The 12,557-nt window shown below is 40.1% G+C and overlaps 1 protein-coding gene across 5 annotated transcripts in view; it reads right to left on the bottom strand.

Moving 5' to 3' along the window:
* The window catches only part of SPOP (speckle type BTB/POZ protein), a 79,485-nt gene that overhangs the window by 66,388 nt on the left and 540 nt on the right, over positions 1–12,557 (bottom strand). The window contains exons 2-3 of one of the 5 annotated variants that reach the window (XM_021715492.1): positions 7,430–7,453; positions 369–466 (exon numbers count right to left, since the gene is read on the bottom strand). The exons of the other annotated variants lie outside the window; for them this stretch is intronic. The gene's annotated coding sequence lies outside the window, so the exon portion shown is untranslated. The remainder of the gene's footprint in view (positions 1–368; positions 467–7,429; positions 7,454–12,557) is intronic. 5 annotated transcript variants of the gene reach the window in all.

Genomic DNA, 12,557 nt, shown 5'->3' with positions numbered 1-12,557 from the left:
TCCAGCTGTCTTCCATTAAGCTGGATATTTAGGAGATTTGCAAAAATATTAAAAATGCCAACCTTCTCACAAATTTTTTTTGAAAAGTTAGTTGTTCATAAAAGTGTGCTATTTATGTTAATGAAAGGGTTTTTAAAAATTTTCTCATTTTAATTTCTAATTTGGTGAATATCAAACTATAACCCACACAAACAAAAGCTCTTTAAGAGGCTGGGCATAATGATTTATGCCTGTAATCCCAGCACTTTGAGAGGCTGAGGCAAGAGAATTACTTGAGCCCAGAAGTTCAAGACCAGCCTGGGCAACATAGGAACACCTTATCTCCACAAAAAATAATTTAAAAATTAACCAGATGTGGTAGCACACACCTGTAGTCCCAGCTACTTGGAAGGCTGAGGCAGAAGGACTGCCTGAGCCCAGGAGGTCGAGGCTGTGGGGAGTCGTGATTGTGCCACTGCACTCCAGCCTAAAAAAAGCTCTTTAGGGTTCTCAATAATTCTTAAAATTGTAAAGAATTCTGAGACCACAATGTTTAAGAATCATTCCTAAAACTGCTCTGTTTGTACCAAAACTCTCCCTTTTCCATCTGTAACTGGAGTTAAACCTGGGGCAAGTATCTGGCCCAGGGGAAAATCAAGCTTTGACTGGCCAAACCAGATCTCTCTCAGGAATCTGAATTAAGCCTCACGGAGACTGAAGTCTATTTATAGCAGAACACCAGAGTCCATTAAATACCACTGTTGAAGTCCCTGGACCTGTTTTGGTTCCAGTGCTTTCTGAGGCTTGGTTATTCAGCTTTGTCTTGAATTCTACAACAGTTATTTACCTTTGATAAATCTCTTTTTATATGAGCTGGTTTAAATAGGTTTCATTTCCTTATGATTATGAAAGTCTTAACACCATAAATAAAATTCCATGCCTTCACCAAAACTGTTTTACGTCGTGTCCTTATACATCAAATTATAACAAGGTTCTCCTTCATTTGAAGATCATATCCCTACATAAAAATGAAAAATCACTCCAAGAAGAACGAATGGAAATTGTAGTTTCATTCAGAACAACTGATTAGTGACCAGATAAAGAAGGTCTAATTTTTCTTTGCTTTGGGAGGAGGCCATTATGTATCCTATGAACATATTTTAGAAAATTAATAGCTTCATTAAAATGTACCAATCTACTTGTATACCTAATCCTGAATTTTATCCCACATCTTTAAAATTACATAAATAAATAAATAAACCAATTTTTAAAAAATAAAAATAAATAAATAAATAAAGGTGGCCAGGCTTGGTTGCTCAGCCTGTAATCCCAGCACTTTGGGAGACCAAGGTGAATAGACTGCCTGAGCCTGTGAGTTCAAGACCAGCCCAGGCAACTTAGCGAGACCTCATCTCTACAATTTAAAAAAAAAAAAAATTAGCCAGGCATGGTAGCGCATGCCTGTAGTTCAGCTACTTAGAAGGCTGAGGCAGAAGGATCACCAGAGCCCAGCAGGTTGACACTGGGGTAGCCCAGAGTGTGCCACTGTACTCCAGCCTGGGTGACAGAGTGAGACTTCAACTCAAAAAAAAAAAAGGTACCATACCAATCTGACAGGGAGCTTGATGACCGGAAAAAGAACAAGGTAGTACGACTTGGCTCTACCAAATATGCATAATTATTAAAAAGCCAAATATGCATAATTATTAAAAAGAGAATTGAGGCAGTGTAGTACCAGTACAAGATAGGCAAACAGACCAATGGTACAGAATAGAGAAAATAAAGATACAAACTCTCCTATATGTGGAAACATATAAGTGGCATTATAAAGATAGACTATTCAATAAATGATGTGGGGTCACTGGGTTATCCTTATGGAAAGAAAATTAAATCCATATTTTAGAGTTATCCTTATGATCCCTACTTCAAACCATCATCAAAATAAATTCCAGGTGGATTACAGATCTGTGAAAAGCAAGACTTTAACACTTTTAGAGAAAAATATAGGCTGTAACTATTGCCTTAGGATAAGAGGAATTCCTTCAAGACATAGAAAACACCATAAAAGAAAAATATAACAAATCTGCTTACATTAAAACCTTAAGCTCGCTGGGCTCGGTGGCTCAGCCTGTAATCCCGCGCCTTGGGAGGCTGACGTGAGTAGGATTGCCTGAGCCCATGGGTTCGAGACCCGCCTGGGCAACTTGGCGAGACCTCATCTCTACAACAAATCAAAAATTAGCCGGGCGTGGTAGCGCGCACCTGTAGTTCTAGCTACTTGGAAGGCTGAGGCAGAAGGATCGCCAGAGCCCAGCAGGTCGAGGCTGTGGTGGCCGGAAGCGGCCACTGCACTCCAGTCTGGTCGACAGAGTGAGACTCCAACTCAAAAGAAAAAAGAAAAAAAGAAAAAAAAAAACCTTAAACTCAGTTTCAATAAAAGATAACATTTAAAAACAAATTAAAACACACCCATTAGGATGACTATTATCAAAAGAACCCAGAAAATAAGTGTTGGTAAGGTTGTAGAGAACTTGGAACCTTTGTGCACTATTGGAAAGTAAGATGCTGCAGCCACTATGGAAATTCCTCAAAAATTAAAAATAGAATTACCATATGATCCAGCGATTCCACTTCTGGGTATATATAGAAGAACTGAAAGCAGCATCTTGAAAAAGTATTTGTACACCTATGTTTAGAGCAGCATTACTCACAATAGCCAAAAGGTGGAAACAACTCAAGTGTCCATCAAAAGAAAAGTAGATAAACAAAATGTAGCCTATACATACAAAGAAATATTATTCAGTCTTAAAAAGAAGGGAATTTTGGCATATGCTACATCATGGATGAACACTGATGACATTACTCTAAGTGAAAAAATAAAACATTACAGAAGCAGTCACAAAAAAGCCAAATTCTGTATGATATCATTTATATGAGGCACCTAGAGTAGTCAAACTCCTAGAGACAGAAAACAGAATAGTAGCTCTCAGAGGCTAGGGGAGGGAGGAAACAGGAAGTTGCTGTTTAGTGGGCATAGCATTTCAGTACTGCAAGACGAAAAAGTTCTAGAGATCCACTGCACAATGCGAATATACTCAACACTACTGAACTGTACACTTCAAAGAGATCAAGACAGGCCAGGTGCGGTGGCTCCCAACACTTTGGGAGGCCAAGACAGGAGGATTGCTTGAGTGCAGGAGTTCAAGACCAGCCTCGGCAACATAGTGAGACCTGGGCAACACAGCGAGACCTCGCCTCTGCAGAAAAATAAAAAATTAGCCAGGCATGGCGGCATGAGTCCATAGTCCCAGTTATCTGGGAGGCTGAGGTGAGAGGATCGCCTGAGCCCAGGAGGTCAAGTTGCGATGAGCCATGCTCATGCCATTGAACTCTGGCCTATGACAGAGTGAGATCCCAACTCAAAAAAAAATAAATGCTTAAGACAGGCCAAGCATGGTGGCTCATACCTGGGCAACACAGCAAAACCTACTCTTTTAAAAAAAAATGGTTAAGATGGTAAATTTTATATTATGTATTTTTTAAAACACAATACAAAAATAAAAGACTGTTTATTATTATGTATAACAAAGAAAATAAGGAATACTTTAAATGTCTATTAGTGGAAAATGGACTGTGACACAGTGTATTCACACAACCAAATACTATACAGCAGTTAAAATGAACTTAGTCACATATATCAAACCTAAGTAAATCTCAAAAGCCATACTGCACATAAATATTAAGGTAAAGATTGGTATGTACTGGATTATATGGCACATGTGGGATTACAGCACAGTTAGAAAACAATAAATGTGGAATTCAGGATTAGGTGATAGCTTTAAGGAGAGAGGACTATACCAAGACTTCACTGTCTCTGTTCTATTTTATTTACTAGAAAAATATCTGGGAGCAAATATAACAAAATGTTAAGATCTGATAAAGCTGGGTGATGGGTGTATGAGTGACGTTATTCTTTATATTTGCCTATATGTTTAAGATATTTTATCATTTTAAAATTAAGGCAGTATAAAGTCCTATACTGAAAAAATGTCGCTTTTAGTTACAGTTAATTTCTCCACAGCTATCTATTTCAAAACATCAAGTAAAGGAGTATATAAACCTCAATTTAAGGAGATGAATGATGACACATACATTTTCCCCTGCAAATAAACAGGAGGTACAGAGAGGAGGAATTAGAGGCTTTCAAAGAACTACTGCAAAGCCCTTCTCTGATGCAGCTGGTGCCATGGCAAGAAACTGTTTATGCCAGGAGCTCCTTAGGAAATAAAAAGCCAAGAATAAAGGTCTTCATCGTCAGGCAAGAATTACCATCTGAATGTTGAATTCCCACTCTGAGGTCTGTATCCAGCTCCCCCAAAGCTGCATGGTCAGCTCTGCCATAAGAGCACCTAGGCAACTCCTTGCCAGTTCTACTAAAACATGACCATAGTTTATTAGCAAATGTGTCAAGAGTGATTCGCCATGCCTGAAAACAAGCACAAAGACACAGGTATGCTTCCCAGAATACACAACCAGAATATACTATGAAACCAGATTGAGAAATAACCTTGTAAATATGACAAGATGGTAAAAAGAAACTGAAACACAAATTTCAGATAAATATCAGAATACAGTTATTGTCTGGTTTTGAGTAACCCAAAATCAGTAAGATTACTCAAATACCACAACACAGTAAGAGCCTAACATTTTTTTTTTTTTGCTAAAGCAAGAATTAGTCCACTTTAGAATGCAATTCTTCTGTATCTTTCATTTGTACTAACCTTCATTAGTGTGATGAATTTTCAGAAAACCCTGTGGATGCACCGACATTTCTCCTGAGTCTAAGTACATGACAGAAATCCACAGTATTCAGCACTGTTCCAGACCCTGAGTTAAGACAGCTAGATACCAGAGTTTATGGCCTATCTGAAAATATTCCCTAATTAAGAACAATTTGTCTTACTTTTTAAAAAATGTTATTACAGCATAATCTTATATAACACTGTGCAGAGATGAGAAAAAGGGAAAACACACACATGCATATACACACAAAGGTTTTTCATATAATGATAAAACCCCCACATACACAGCAAAGTTTATAAACTCACAATTTCAACCTCTAAATTTCACTCTGTGTACCTCAGAAAAAAAGGTTGCTCATAAGAGAAGAAATACTCCAGTCTACTCTACAGCTAACTTTATGTTAAGGTGGGGGTAGAGGGTCCAATGCTCTCTTCAGTGACACTATCTGTCTTTCACAAAGAATATTCATAACAAAGAAGTTGTGAGTTCTGAGATCCAGAATCCAGTAATGCCAGCGGCACTGATGTGAGTCAAACACCAGATATACTGGGTTAAAATAAAGGTACCTTTAGCTTTTAGAGTTTAGTTCCAGAAGCTCCATATGGGAGACACCTAAATTTACTGAAAGGAAAGAAAATGTGATAAATATATGGGTGGACTCCCAAAAAACCAGAATTAACTTTTGAAGGGCAGGCCCCTTGTAGTACAGGTTTCCCCTGCTAGGTAAGTGTTCTAGGAACTCTCAGCATCAGTGTAACAGCTAGTGTTGTTGTGAGAGGCTGCATTAGGCTTCAGTGAATTTTTTTTTGCATTCTTTAACACATTTGCCCATTTCATGGTGGGTGATTTACAAGCACACCTGCCCATACCACATTGAGTGTTCAGCAGTTTTTGACTAAAAACAGCATGACCCCCACCCTCCCTATTCACCCAATCTCACCCTGAGTGATTTTTTTTTGTTGTTTTTCCAATGAAAAAAGTCCTCAAAAGGAAACTATTTTGCCAATGTGGAAGAGGTGAAACAAAAAATGGCAGAAGTACTAAAAGGCATCAAAACTAACAAGTTCAAAAACAATTTTGAGAAGTGGAAAAGTGTCTGAACAGGTGTAGTGCATCAAATGAAGAGTACTTTGAAGGTGACAAACTTAAATGTAAGAATAAGTACACATTTTTTAATAAGTAAATTTGGGGTTTATCGTTACATAAAAAAGTCATTGTGCATGTGTGTGTGTGTGTGTCTATGTGTATGTATGAAAGGCGAGGATTCCACATCAGGATCAAGAAAAAGACAAAGTGAATGAGGAACTTCTTGTGCCAGAAGCAAGGAAGTACTCATAACCCAAGCTTAAAGGACTCCACAGGCCAAATATGGGACACTGTGAGCATCAGAAAAAAAGCCTGTAATTTTTGATAAAACTAAAATCTATAAGTTCATAAAGACATTAAAACAAAGAAAGTGGGGCCAGGCGTGGTGGTTCACGTCTATAATTCCAGCACTTTAGGAAGCTGAGGTGAGAGGATTGCCTGAGCCCACAGGTTTGAGACCAGCCTAGGCAACTTGGCAAGACCTCATCTCTACAATAAATAAAAATTAGCCAGGCATGGTAGCGCATGCCTGTAGTTCCAGCTACTTGGAAGGCTGAGGCAGAAGAATCACCTGAGCCCAGTAGGTCGAGGCTGTGGTGGCTGCCAGTGTGCCAAGGCACCCCAGCCTGGCAAGAGTGAGACTCCATCTCAAAAAAAAACAAAGAAAGTGAGAAAAAAAATAATTCATTTATCACCATTAGAGATTATATCATATCATCTTCTTACTCAGAAGAGTATTAAAGGAAAAAATTAACAATTTGTCTCAACTTTTGGTATAAATTATAATTATACTAAATGTAGTATAAATTATACTAACTGCTGAGGAAAATCCTTACAGAAACTTGAAAGCTACGAACAAAAGAAACGACAGAATTAGAAAATCACCCTTTTGCAACAAGGATCATCGTCACCATGTCAAAGGTTGCTGGAGAAGTTAACAGTACAGTACCAAAGTGACAATACTCAACAGATTACTTAATACTTACAAAGGGGGAAATGTCTTCACAACAGAGAGATCAGGTATTTATCACCTTAAATAAATGATCAAACTCAGCATCATTACTAGAGGGACATTATGACATTGTTTCTCCTATTATGATGCAATGAGTCAAACAACACCTACAAAGTGTTCTCACCAAGAAGGTTTAGCCATAATCTAAACAACCCTTTAGATCTAAATACCAGTTTATGAAACTGTGAGGAAACAACCAGAAAATTCCAGAAGTGGTATATTCTACAGGACAAATGGCCCAGTCTCTTCATAAAACCAACACTGTATGGCTTCTAAACCGTTCTAGATTTTAAACCAGGAGCAGTGGCTCACACCTGTAATCCCAGCAATTTGGGAGGTCGAGGTGAGAGGACTGCTTCAGACCAGGAGTTTGAGACCTGCCTGGGTAACATAGTGAGACCCTGTCTCTACAAAAAAAATCAAAAAATTAGCCAGGTGCGGTGGCATGCACTTGTAGTTCCTGCTACCCAGGCAGCTGAGGCAGAAGAACTGCCCGAGTCCAGGAGGCTGAGGTTGTGGTGAACTGTGATCATGTCACTGCATTCTAGCCTGGGTGACAGAGTGAGACTCCGACTCAAAAAAAACAAACAGTTCCAGATTTGAAGAGAAACTAAAGAGACATGTTCAGACTTCTTAGAAAAAATATACAAACAGCTAAAAAAGTGTCAACTTCAAGAAACTGGGAAAATCTGAACGTGAACTGGATATTAGATGGTATAGAGAATAATTGCCTTAACTCTGAAAAGTACTTTAAGAACAATTAAGTACTATAAACGTGTCTTTATTTCAAAGAGATGCATCTAAAGTATTTAAGAGTGAAGTGTCATGATGTCTGCAATACAAAATATATATACTATATATCTATCTAAACCCATATGCACATATATAAAGATAGTAAAGCAAATATAGGAAAATGTCAACTACTGAACCTAAGTGATGGATATAAAGGTGATAGTTGTACTGTTCTTTCCATTTTTCTGGATGTTTAAAATTTTTCACTGAAGCAGTTATTTTAAAAAAGGCTCCAAATGCACTTCCTTCAGGAAGTCCTCCCAAATGAACTTTCCTCTAACCCTTAATCACCCCTTCACAAGATCTATCCCAGCATGGGACACAGAGTATGACTGCTCACCTTCTGTATTCTCACTATTTCACATATTCAGCAGATTAGGTTTTCCAACAGGATTGTGTCCTTGTCTGGTTTTGTATCAGGGTAATACTAGCCTCATAGAATAAGTTTTGGAAGTATTCCCTCCTCTTCCATTTTCTGGAAGTTTGAGTAGAACAGGTATTAGTTCTTTAATTGTTTGGTAGAATTCAGTAGCAAAGCCATCAGGTCCTAGGCTTATCTTTGAGAGGATTCTTTTTATTACTGCTTCAGTCTCATAACTTATTGTTATTGGTCTGTTTAGGTTTTCTGTTTTTCATGGGTCAACCCCGGTTGGTTGTATGTGCCCAGGAATTTATCCATTTCTTCTAGTTTTCCAATTTGTGGTTTTTCATCAAGACTGTAAACTCCTTCAGGCACAGACATCTTTTAATTCTTTTCTATTTCTTCACAGCTCATAGTGAAGACTTCTGCAATCAGCAGACTTTTTAAAAGTGCTTGTGAGCTAGGCTCGGTGGCTCAGCCTGTAATTCGGCGCCTTTGGGAGCCCGCGGGTTCGAGACCCGCCTGGGCAGCGAGACCTCATCTCTACAATAAATCAAAAAATCAGCCGGGCGTGGTAGCGCATGCCTGTAATTCCGGCTACTTGGAAGGCAGAGGCGGAAGGATCGCCGGAGCCCAGCAGGTAGAGGCTGCGGTGGCCGGGAGCGGCCATGTACTCCAGTCTGGGCGACAGAGTGAGACTCCAACTCAAAAAAAAAAGTGCTTGTGGCCAGGCTCGATGGCTCAGCCTGTAATCCCAGCACTCTGGAAGGCTGAGGCGAGTGAACTGCCTAAGCTCGTGGGTTCGAGACCCATCCGGAGAACTTGGTGAGACCTCATCTCTACAATAAACCAAAAAAATTGCCATGGTTACAGCTGGAACAAAGCCATGACCCAGAGGAAGTTTGGGGTGCATATATCATTCTGTGAGAAAGAGCTGGATGATATATGGAAGGAAAAAGGGATGCGTCTCCAGCTCTTTCTCACAGAATGATATATGTACCTCAAACTCCTCTGGGTCATGGCTTGGCTCCAACTCTTACTCTCCTAACTAGCCAACATGAATAGCTCTAAACGGAGAAATCACCAAAGTGCCAAATGGACACCAACTGCCCCAAACCTAAGTGTGGAATCATCACAGTAACTTCTACTCAATCTTCACACAAGGAAAAAGGGATGCATCTCCAGTTCTTTCTCACAGAATGATATATGCACCCCAAACCAGGCGTGGTAGTGCGCACCTGTAGTTCCAGCTACTTGGAAGGCTGAGGTGGAAGGATCGCCGGAGCCCAGCAGGTTGAGGCTGCAATGGCCAGGAGCTTACCACTGCACTCCAGTCTGGGTGACAGAGTTAGACTCCAACTCAAAAAATAAAAATAAAAAATAAAAAAGTGCTTGTAACTGTATTTTGTGCTGAGAAAGAGGGTACTCAGTGAAGCACCTTAACTAAGTAAGCTTTCAATTCCTCAACAAAACCAGCAGCAGTTCACTTGGATAAACAATTTCAAGTCACAGCTAATAAAAGGAGATCATAAAACATCACTTATAGGCTTACAGAATTTCACATAAAGAAACTAGCATCTAAAAGTTGAAAGAAGATATTGGGATATAAGTTTTCTATGTCTTCCTAGCATTGTCATGGATTTACTGTGTTATCCAAGCAAATGACCAGTCTGACACTATTCTTCAGTAAAACAATATCCTCCACCCTCACTCCCACCATCTGCAAAACCATGATGGTATTTATCCACAATTCAGTGTAATGAAGCTTAACAAACTACATAATGAACTTTAAAATCTGAGATAGACTCCACAAAAGTTCAAAAATTTTGATAAGTGTTGGTGAGGAAACAGGCAGATTCACACTGCTAGCAGAAATATAAATTCATACCACCTCTGTAGAAAGCATTTAGTAATACGTAACATTAAAAAATATCCACACCCATTAATCCAGCATTTCCACTAGGGATTTAATCCAACACCCATGTATACATAAAAAGTACATACAAGGAATTAACTGTAGCACTGGAAATAACCTGAATGCCCAATAATAAGAGTTAGCTGAATGACGGTACATCTACAATGGAATATCTGCCTTCTTTCAAAAAGGAAGAGGGGCTGTATTTACTATACGGAATTATCACCAAGATAAGTTTTGTTTTTTTTTTTTGAGTTGGAGTCTCGCTCTGTCACCCAGACTGGAGTGCAGTGGCCGCTCCCGGCCACCACAGCCTCAACCTGCTGGGCTCCGGCGATCCTTCCGCCTCAGCCTTCCAAGTAGCTAGAACTACAGGCGCGTGCTGCCATACCCGGCTAATTTTTTTTTTTTTTTTTTAATTGTAGAGATGAGGTCTCACCAGTTGCCCAGGCGGGTCTCGAACTAGATGGATCAAAGGAAGACAGTAAAGAAAGACGTTTTACTCTGTGTACCTTTTGAAATTTTGTTTCATATGTATGTACATGTGTTACCCATTTTAAAGAGTGGTTTTTTTAAAAACAAGGATCTGCAACAATACGAATTATTTAACCATACTCATCTTAGCCCCACATTTTAAGTTAGGCTTCAGTGAATTCAACTAGACAAAATAGCTGCAGATAAAAACAAAGCATCCTAAATGGCAGAAACCTACTGAGAAGAAAGATGGACATTTATTACCTCAATAGTTTCACTTATAGACTTTACCAGAACCTGCTTCTGGTCTGCATATAAGCAACAAGAAAACACCTGTAAGTGCCTAACTAGCTAATATGAATAGCTCTAAAAGGAGAAATCACCAAAGTGCCAAATGGACATCAAGTGCCCCAACCCTAAGTGTGGGATCATCACAGTAATTTCTACTCAGTCTTCACACAAGGAAAAAGGGATGTGTCTCCAGCTCTTTCTCACAGAATGATATATGCACCCCAAACTCCTCTACTTCCTCTGGGTCATGGCTTGGCTCCAACTGTAACCATGGCAACAGGAAACAGCACATAAGACAGCTGAACCCTGTAAGGGCCAGGGTTAAATGGGGAAGTGAAAAATATATATATATATATATATACCTTAAGGTCCAAGAGTTAATGGCAGCCAAAAATGCCTTGAGAGAACACCAAAGAAAGAATACAAAAGAAAGAGAACAGAAAATAAAGCTTATTAATAGGTTATTCAGCTAGGAGACAGGGTTGGCAAAGATAACTGAAAAACACACAAAAAATTCCACTTCTCTCTCCTCCTCCACTCCTCTCTCCATTACGATTCAGCTATTCGTGTTGATGCTATCCAGTAAACCTTCTGCCATTAACGGGTCACCTTTTCCTCACCCTATTCTGATGGCAGAGGTAAGAAGCAGCGAAGTATCTAGAAATGTGGCAACACAAGAGCAAATTAAAGGACCACATATCTGCCAACTGAAAACCCAGACCTTAGATCACTGAAATATTACTGTACTTTAAGGTTTCTCATTTTAAATTTCTTTTCATTTGCCACTGTGAAAGAAACATCACATTTTACTTAAAATTAAAACCTCCACTGGATAAGTTATCATCCACCCACAGTTTCAGATTGCCTTTGTTTACATGTGATGTTCAAGAGCATCAATAATGTACGGCGAAAATGAAAGAACTAAGGAAGATCTTCTTTGACCAAAAAAAAAAAGGAAGCAAATAGGTCACACCAAAGTCGGTTGGCGGGTAAGAACCCTCAAGTCCAGATTCACTGTTACGACTTCAGCTTTATACTGCTGTGTGCGCGCTTTTATCTCCACCTTACCTAGTTCTGTGAAAACAATTAGGAATTTTACTATGAGGAAATCTCCCCGGCCCCGAGTTTCTTTTTTATGATGCTAGTCCTCCTTAGCAAGACTACCAAAATCCCCTGCCAGAATAACTGAATGAGCTGGGACACCTACTCCTAAATTTAGGGAAAGTTTACACTAAAGGCACAGCATGATGATGGCAGTCGAGGGCAGGGAAAAGTAATCCTAGAACTAGGAGTTACAGTGACAGTTTCAAAAGAAGGGTCAGCGTGGGACACGCTGGCTCTGGGAGGCGTTTGTAGCCCGGGAGTCTCTAGGGCAACACTAGATGCAAATAGTGCTTTGTCCCTCAAACAGTGCTAAGTCCCTCACATAACTGAAACCCTCCCTTCCGGACAGGAGCAACAGGCTCATTATTGGACAGCAAACCTAGCCCACAGTCTGGAAGACGGCAGGCTCGTGGTCAAGGGGCTCTTTATCCCGCAAGTCCCTGCAACACAGCGATGCGCATGCGCCCCGAGGGCAGCAAGCAAGCACCCGGAGCTCGTTCACACTCGCGCATGCGCAGTCACCCATCTCGCCGCAGGCGACAGCTCACTATTTGGCAAGGGGGATGGGGCTCGGAAATGATGGGGGGGCCGAGGGCAGGGGGCGCGTTTGTGTCTCCTGAATGCTTGAGATAAGAAGGGACGGTTGATTAGGCGCTGGCATTCGCAGGCCACGTAACCCGGGTGTAGGAAATGGGACAGAGAAGAGTATATGTGTGTAGTTACGGGGGGGAGTGGGGGGG

The sequence above is a fragment of the Carlito syrichta genome, unplaced genomic scaffold, assembly GCF_000164805.1.
Source record: "Carlito syrichta isolate Samal-C Ts95f unplaced genomic scaffold, Tarsius_syrichta-2.0.1 Scaffold307155, whole genome shotgun sequence".
NCBI lineage: Eukaryota > Metazoa > Chordata > Mammalia > Primates > Tarsiidae > Carlito > Carlito syrichta.
Note: the sequence above shows the minus strand (reverse complement) of the source record. Positions and strands in the feature narration are given on the sequence as shown.